At 38.4% G+C, this 7,826-nt stretch overlaps 1 pseudogene; it reads right to left on the bottom strand.

Moving 5' to 3' along the window:
• LOC123968047 overlaps positions 1-6,688 on the bottom strand; it is a 6,997-nt pseudogene extending 309 nt beyond the window's left edge.
• Between the last annotated feature and the right edge of the window lie 1,138 nt (positions 6,689-7,826).

Below are 7,826 nucleotides of genomic sequence, written 5' to 3'. Positions count from 1 at the left end.
TGTAAATGGGAAATGTTTACTACTAACTATATTATCTATATTATGCATTTTAGCTTTGCAGCAGCAACTGTGGCGAAAGTTTGCTAACCCACAACTATAGCTACTTGCTGTGTCATCATTTGCTCCAAATCATGGTATTTGTTGTGATATTGGATTTGTCCAGAATGGCAACCCCCACCTTTAACAGAATGCTAATTCCAGTACTATATCCAAATGCCACTACTGACAATAAAATGCTATCTTGTTGAATGTGTCACTACGATAAAAACCTATTCATTTCAACTTACCCAGTACAGAGACAACTGATGGCTGAGAAGTTTGATATCTCAGGGTTTTTTGTTAAAGGCCTGGCAGCTGTAGTTACCACTATGACTCATCTGAATGTTTATCAGTGTGAGCTCTGGTCCCGTATCAGACTGCAGGTCTCCATTCAGAAACCAGTTAAACAAGGCAGAGGGTCTGGAGACAGCTGAACAGGACAGACTGGTGTTTGATCCTTTCTCAAAGTATTCTTGTGTCGGAGATATTGTGAAATAAATATTTTCTGGGCCATCTACAGTGTGTGCCGTATGGGGAGTAAAAAACAACAACAAAGTAAAATGCTACTTAACATGCAGCTTAGCTCAGTGCGAAGCCTCAGTACACCATCAACTGAAGGTCAAAGATGTATCTTTGAAGCTGTATGTCCACAGCACAGAGCAAACTGCATGAATATAGTGCAAGATAAATGTTATGCACATGTAGGTTAATAACTCACAGCTGACGGTAAGGTTTACTGGAACACTGGTGCCATTACTGACAGGATTGAACACACGACACCTGAATGGTCCCTGGTCATAGCGGGTCACACTGACTATAGTGAGAGTGGAGCCTCCATCAGTGAGCTGAACTCTGTCGCTGGCTGTAACCTCAGAGCTGCCGTTCAGCCAGAGGAAAGAGAGGGAGGATCCAGATGAGGAGCAGGACAAACTCATAGTACTGTTGAATTCCAACAAGTCTGTAGTGTTTGAGGTTACCACAACATTGGAAACACTTGCTGTGGGTGAAAAACACAGTGGTTTTATACTTGCCAGCTTTCTTGCCTAAAACAGGGGACAATGTTCAGTAGAGGGTGGCAACATAGAGCATGGGAATGAGTCCCATTTGATACTATGAGTAATAAGGGGTGTTAAAGGTTTGTATTTGAGTTGGACATGTAGTCATGAGAATGTGGACTTGAGACTTTACATGGACTTAACATTAAAATCCTACAGCACAAATGCAGAAATAAGACAAGGGAACACGTGTTTTGCTTTGAGTGCGGCTGAATTAATATAATAAATAGTTTTTTCTACATATTCGATGTGTTTTTGAAGATAATATTTGCATCACTGCAGCCACCTGACTCATAGCATACATTACTTCTGTTATGGCTCCACCATTTATTTACTGGTGATGAGCAGGATGAGTGGGTGGCACGGTGGTGCGGTGGTTAGCACTGTCGCCTCACAAACCCTGGTTGCCCCGGCCTTTCTGTGTGGAGTTTGCATGTTCTCCCCGTGTCTGCGTGGGGAGACTGGATGGCAATGTCATTATCAGTCACTCCAAAAACAACTGAGATGTGAAAGGCAATATAATCTGTCACCAGACTAGATTACTGCAAAGATATTACAGTTACCGAAAGTAATGTGTATTTAAAGAGGTGGTATTGTGCTCATTTTCAGGTTCAAAATCTTATTTAAGTTTTGTACCAGAACAGGTTTAAATAGTTTAATTTTTTTTAAAAACACTGTATTTTTGTCATACTGCACATTGCTGCAGCTCTACTTTCACCCTGTCTGTTGAAGGCTTCGTTTCAGCTATGGAGTGATGCGATTTGCCTCTACATGATCTTGTAGGGAGTCGCACATGCGCAGTTCCCATTTAAGGACTACTAGCCAATCAGAAGCAGAGAAGGGCGGGTCAGTGAGAAACCGGTAAACAATGAGACCCATGCGAGCTGTGTAGTCTTGTAAAATGTTAAAAGTGAGGATGATGTTGCCTCGTGTAGGCTCATGTTAGGCTATGTATTGCCAGCCTTCAGCAATATCACTAATTAATTTTACTTCAGTCACAGATGCCGACACCCTCCCCTTAATAGAGGCAATGATCAAGCTGCAGTCAGCGTTTAACACATCAACGCTGACCGCCACGTTTTCGATTATTGTTTTTACTAGGCTATGGGTAAAATTGTATTTGATCACAGAGCTGCGGGCAGCTTGGCCTACTAGGCTATTCACTAATCACCCCCTTCTGTTCGGTCGTCGTACTGTTTCTGTTTGTGCCATAAATGTTAGTACATCCTTTTTATATTTAAGAAAGTTTTGCCTGATACAGTTTCTAGTACATGCCCAAATCCCGTCATTAAAATCCACATTTCTTTGTACAAAACTTTGTGTTCAAACTTACCCAGTACAAAAACAACTGAAAGCTGAGATGTTTCATATCTTTCCGTTTTGTTGTTAAAGGCCCGACAGCTGTAGTTACCACTCTGACTCTCCTGAATGTTCATCAATCTGAGATCTGGTCCAGTATCAGAAAGCAGGTCTGCATTCAGAAACCAGTTAAAGTGGGCAGCAGGTCTGGAGTCAGCTGAGCAGGACAGGATGATGTTTGAACCTTCCTCATAATATTTTTGTGTTGGAGAAAGCTTCAAATTTATATTTTCTGGGCCATCTGAATTCCGGGATAAAAACAGAAAACAAATCACCAAAATGTAATGAAAAATAAAAAGGCATTCAGCTTTAGCTCGCTGTGCGGTATTCTAAGTGATTATTATGAGCAAGAAAATAAACAGCTGTACAGTGTATTGTAACTGAACAGCCCTGCATTTAACACTTTCTATATGAAAATGACTGTATAAAGACTTAGTTGACACTGTGCTTTAGTTTGCACTTGAACTGGATTCTGTTAGGTTGAAAAATGTATTGTTAATAAGTTGTCCAAACCATGATGGAACAAAGAAATAAACAAAAAAAAGCCACTCCTTACTAAGCTGTGACAATAATCTAAACTATCTCTGATGTTTGTATACAGACGTTGTCAGATAAAGTACTGTCATGTGGGTTAGCAACTTACAGCTGATGGTAAGGTTTACAGGATCACTGGTGCCATTACTGACAGGATTGAACACACGACACCTGAATGGTCCCTGGTCATAGCGGGTCACATTAACTATAGTGAGAGTGGAGCCTCCATCAGTGAGCTGAACTCTGTCGCTGGCTGTAACCTCAGAGCTGCCGTTCAGCCAGAGGAAAGAGAGGGAGGATCCAGAGGAGGAGCAGGACAGATGGACAGAGCTGCTGAATTCCACCAAGTCTGTGCTGCTGGCATTTACTATTACATTAAAAACTGGCTCTGTGGGTGAAAAACAATATTGTTCTTTGCATTACAAAAGGTACAGAAGAGGGAAACACTGCAGTGGCTGAGAATGAATCCCATATTTATTATGGCATGTTGAGAATTCATGGCTGCAAGCTGAAAGTTTACATTAGCTCCTGCCACAACAAAAAACATGTTGTCGCTTATTTAATGACGATAATGATACACAGACCAAAAAGGCTATTTGGGGTTTCCACTAAATGATTTGCACATTAGAGGGAAATTCAGTTTTTGTTGATATTTTGTCAAACAGTCATTGATTTAACTCAGTGGTATAGTGATTTAGGCTGCACATTTTGGTGGTTGCACTTTATAATAAATTTTCAATATATTGCAGCCCAATTAAACACCAGTTAGTTTGTATGACCTTAACTCCAATCAAAATCTATCTGATACAGTCTCAACAAAAGCTAAATATGTACAGATTCATACAGGTGTACCAAAATAAAAGCAAACTCAGTGCATCCATTAGAACTACATGTTTAAACATAATGTTGAAGTCAGTACTTATAGTCATACCAATAAATATAAGGGTATTGCTAAGCACCAGTCTTAAATCTCAGATCACAGAAGCTGCAGGTAAAATGCGTCACAACACACCATTATAAATCAAGCATTGTTGTATTATAGACATGCCCGGCCTACAAATAATCTTCTCCAGTCGTAAGGGAACATGCTGGTTTGATACAGACCCCAGAAAATATCACATCATTATAATACAGATTTGCTTTATTGAAAAAATTACCATTACCGCTGAAACAATGACTCTTGTCGCAATATATAGTAAGTAATTACAATGTGATTGTTTTCTGCATACTGTTCAGTCTTAGCTGGTGTTAATGTAGGTCCCCATTGCTCATGGTAAGAAGTTAAATGAGAAATTAGGTTTTCAGGGTGTTTATAATGCAATTATTGTTATTTGTTTTGCCTTAGTATTATACTATGTAATAACATAATTACAAATTTTATTTGAAACTACCGAGTATGTAAACACAATTATTTTAACAGACACAATATTTATTTATTTCTCAATTGCCATAATCTCCTTTCAGTACTGAATGAGACGCAATATGAAACATTTGCTCACCATGTACAGACAGTCTGGTGGTTCCATGCTTTTGTGCTTCTCCCTGTGGTGTGACGGTAACTCTGTATTCTCCACTGTCATTAAGAGTCAGATTCCTGAGCTCCAGAGATGCAGTAGATGTGAAATAGGTGATCCTGCCTTCATACCCTGGTCCAGTTATGTTTCCAACATTTGAAGTGATTATGTTTCTGTCACCAAAGTTCCAGGCCACTGTTATAAAGGGTTTTTCTGCTGGAGTCAGTGTTGTGGTGAACATCACCGTCCCTCCCACAGCTGCATTCAGAGGACCGTCTGGTAACAAACCAGCTCCTTTGGTTAAACCTGGAAGAGTTTAAAAGTTACATATCTCTAAAATTTATTATAATAGAGGATATTGTAAAATTGGATACTGTGATGATTAAATCCCAATTCAAAACAAGGTCTTGATCTAATAACTATTCAAAACCCAAATCTGCAGCAGACAAAATGATCAACCAACCAAGGCTCATGGTTTTTTTTAAAACTCAGTTGTAGCTTTGAATTTTTTCTAAACTTGTCTATTTCCTGCAAACAAAACCTCTGGTTTATAAATATATTATTAACCACTAAGTACAGAAGAATGTTGAAGATTGGTGTATTTTGTCATAATGTATCTATGTAGAAAGTTTACAATGTGCTTCTTTCCAGTGTATATTCTGATGCTCGTTCTTAAAAATCAACATTTGCTATATGAAGGTAGTACTGGACTCCTCATGAGTTAAGAAAATAATTTCCAGTGGATAATCCAGGGGGGAATGAAGCACATTTGCAGTAACATTTCCAACATCTCCCAAATGAAAGCAGGGAGGAGTGTAATCTTAAACTGTTAAACTGAGTTTAAATAATTAATGGCTATATCTTTAAAAATAAGTGAATAAACGCATGCTTGTATCTGCCGTATCAAGCAATAAGATCTCACCTGTGATGACTCCCAGGATGATTAAGTGTATCACAGTTATTTCCATTTCATCTGCAGTTTCATCAAGTATAACGAGAAAAGAGGGACTCACTCACTTCAAATTTCCCTTTGATAATTTCAGGATCATTTTGCTGTATTAAAGTAGTACAAGGAAGTACTATGCAATGGGGATTTTCATAAGGAGTGGTTTAATGATGAACAAGGTCCACCTTGTTGATCATTAACATTAACATGATTCAACATTCAGAGGGTTTATTCAGGGTGGCCGTACTATGGATTTGTTCTGTTTTTTGTAGCGAGGCGACATCAGAATATTGCAGCAAGTTTTACGACAGGTTCAGCCAATAAAATAGTTTTTTCCAAAAATTGTGAGTTGCTGCAACCACGAGACGTCCTTGAGCATGTTCAAAAATATTAGGCTGATGGGTCCACCAGTAAGCTGAGGACAGATACGCACACACTCAATCAAAATGTTTTAAATTCAATTAATTTAACAATGAAATGATACAATAGAATAATTTAAATTAAAGATATACATAGTTAAATATACAAATAGGTAAACCAAACACATGATCCTCATCCATCATAGCGATATAGAGAAGGATATGGAGAAATGAGTGAGAAGACAGAAACAACAAATAAACAATATTGAATAGATTTATAGGTGAAGTCAAGGCACAATGGTAAAGTAAACATTATTGTTTACTATGATCGACGCATTGATCATGTCTGACTAAGTCTGTAGAACCTGGGCCACTGCAGAAAGCCTTAGTACATGGTGTGTTGCAGCCTTGACAATATCCCGATATGAAGTAATAAACCACTTGCTGTACTTGTGCTTTTGTTATGGGTTCTCCCAGAGGCTGCATTCTGCTGACTTTGGTGAACGCCTGACCTACCCTCTACATCCATGAGATAGACACACCCAAAGATTATTTGGGATGCCAATCAATGTCATAAGATTTATTGATCTAGTTCCAGAATAGGAGAGTAAATTACAGTGTTTGTGTGTAGCCTATGTGCGTGCGTGTGTGTTGTGGGCCCGGCTACCATCTACTGCTACTTGTCGCCAGATTGGTCCGTCACTCTAGTAGAAGCAGCCTATGTCAACTTCGTTACAAAGCTAGATGTATATTAGAGGTACGCCAACTTGCCTCTTGCTGATGAGTGATTTTTCTGTGCTCCAGGTTTCTTGTGCTACACTTCATCACTCACCACCAACCGTCTCTACCAACACCACGCCATCTCTTACCTGCCTGTATCATGCCAGCCGCCCCACCAACAGATCGTTTTGTCATTAAGAACTTTTATCTTAACTGCTTTGTTATCTGCTTCTGGGTCCGCCTAAAACGTAACTGTAACATTAAGACCACTCATCAACAGGAGTTCCCAGAGAACTTAAGTATTCAACACATTTACTCAGTCTGCTATAGAGCTTCTGTTTCATTTCAGCAAGTTAAGTCTTAAAATCAATTCTCAATGGACATTAACTTTGATATACACTCCTATAAAAGTTAAATATAAGATATCCTGCTCAGTAAATCACATCAGTAGCGCCTTGCTTCACCTCTTATCCAGACCCCTAGAAGAACAGTTACACCACAGGAGGGCAGCATACTGCAGATTTTGTCTTGAAAGTCCTCATTTATAAGGACTGAAAGTGCTAAAGCTAACTAAACAAAAGGCACAACTTCATTTAATCATTAGCATTTCTATATTGTATTTATTATGAGGAAAAGTAATATGTATCCACTCATGGAAACAAGATATAACAAAATAAGTTTGATGGGCTGCCAAAAATAAGGGCTGTAGGATTTAAACTAAACTCTTCAAACCTACTGTAATTTCCACAGTTGCTTGTGTTTGACCATTATATTGACAATGAACAAAAATCTAATGCAAACACACAAAGGTTTAGTAATAGAAGAATAAGAAATTGTCATTTATATATTTTACTTATCTGTCTAGGTGTAAAACAAGTTAGCATAGCTATTTTCAAATAAATGTTTTATATTAATGGTACATAGTGTCAAATAAGTTGAGATCCCAACGCTCTTGCTATCAGGTCGCAAAGAAGAAAACTGGAGCCTTCCTCCCTTTAGTAACAACAGTGAGTGAGAAAAGGGAAGTGCAACATCCTTCCATCTGCAAAACACAGAGCTTAACAATGCTATAAGCAATATATTGAATAATAATTAATTGAAAATCAGGATATCTCATTGATATTGAAGGTTAATAAATTGAATTGATCTTCCGATTGTAAAATACATAATATGGTTAAAGTACGGAGAATTAGGGTAAAGGTTAAATAACTGTGCAAAAGGTCACTAAGTTTGGGTGAAGACATCATGACTATGAGTCATTGGGAGAGAAGGGTCAGCAAGGGGAAATGAGTGGACCAAA

This window comes from Micropterus dolomieu, linkage group LG03 (genome assembly GCF_021292245.1).
Source record: "Micropterus dolomieu isolate WLL.071019.BEF.003 ecotype Adirondacks linkage group LG03, ASM2129224v1, whole genome shotgun sequence".
Classification (NCBI taxonomy): Eukaryota; Metazoa; Chordata; class Actinopteri; order Centrarchiformes; family Centrarchidae; genus Micropterus; species Micropterus dolomieu.
The sequence above is the reverse complement of the archived record's forward strand: the minus strand, read 5'-3'. Positions and strand labels throughout refer to the sequence as shown.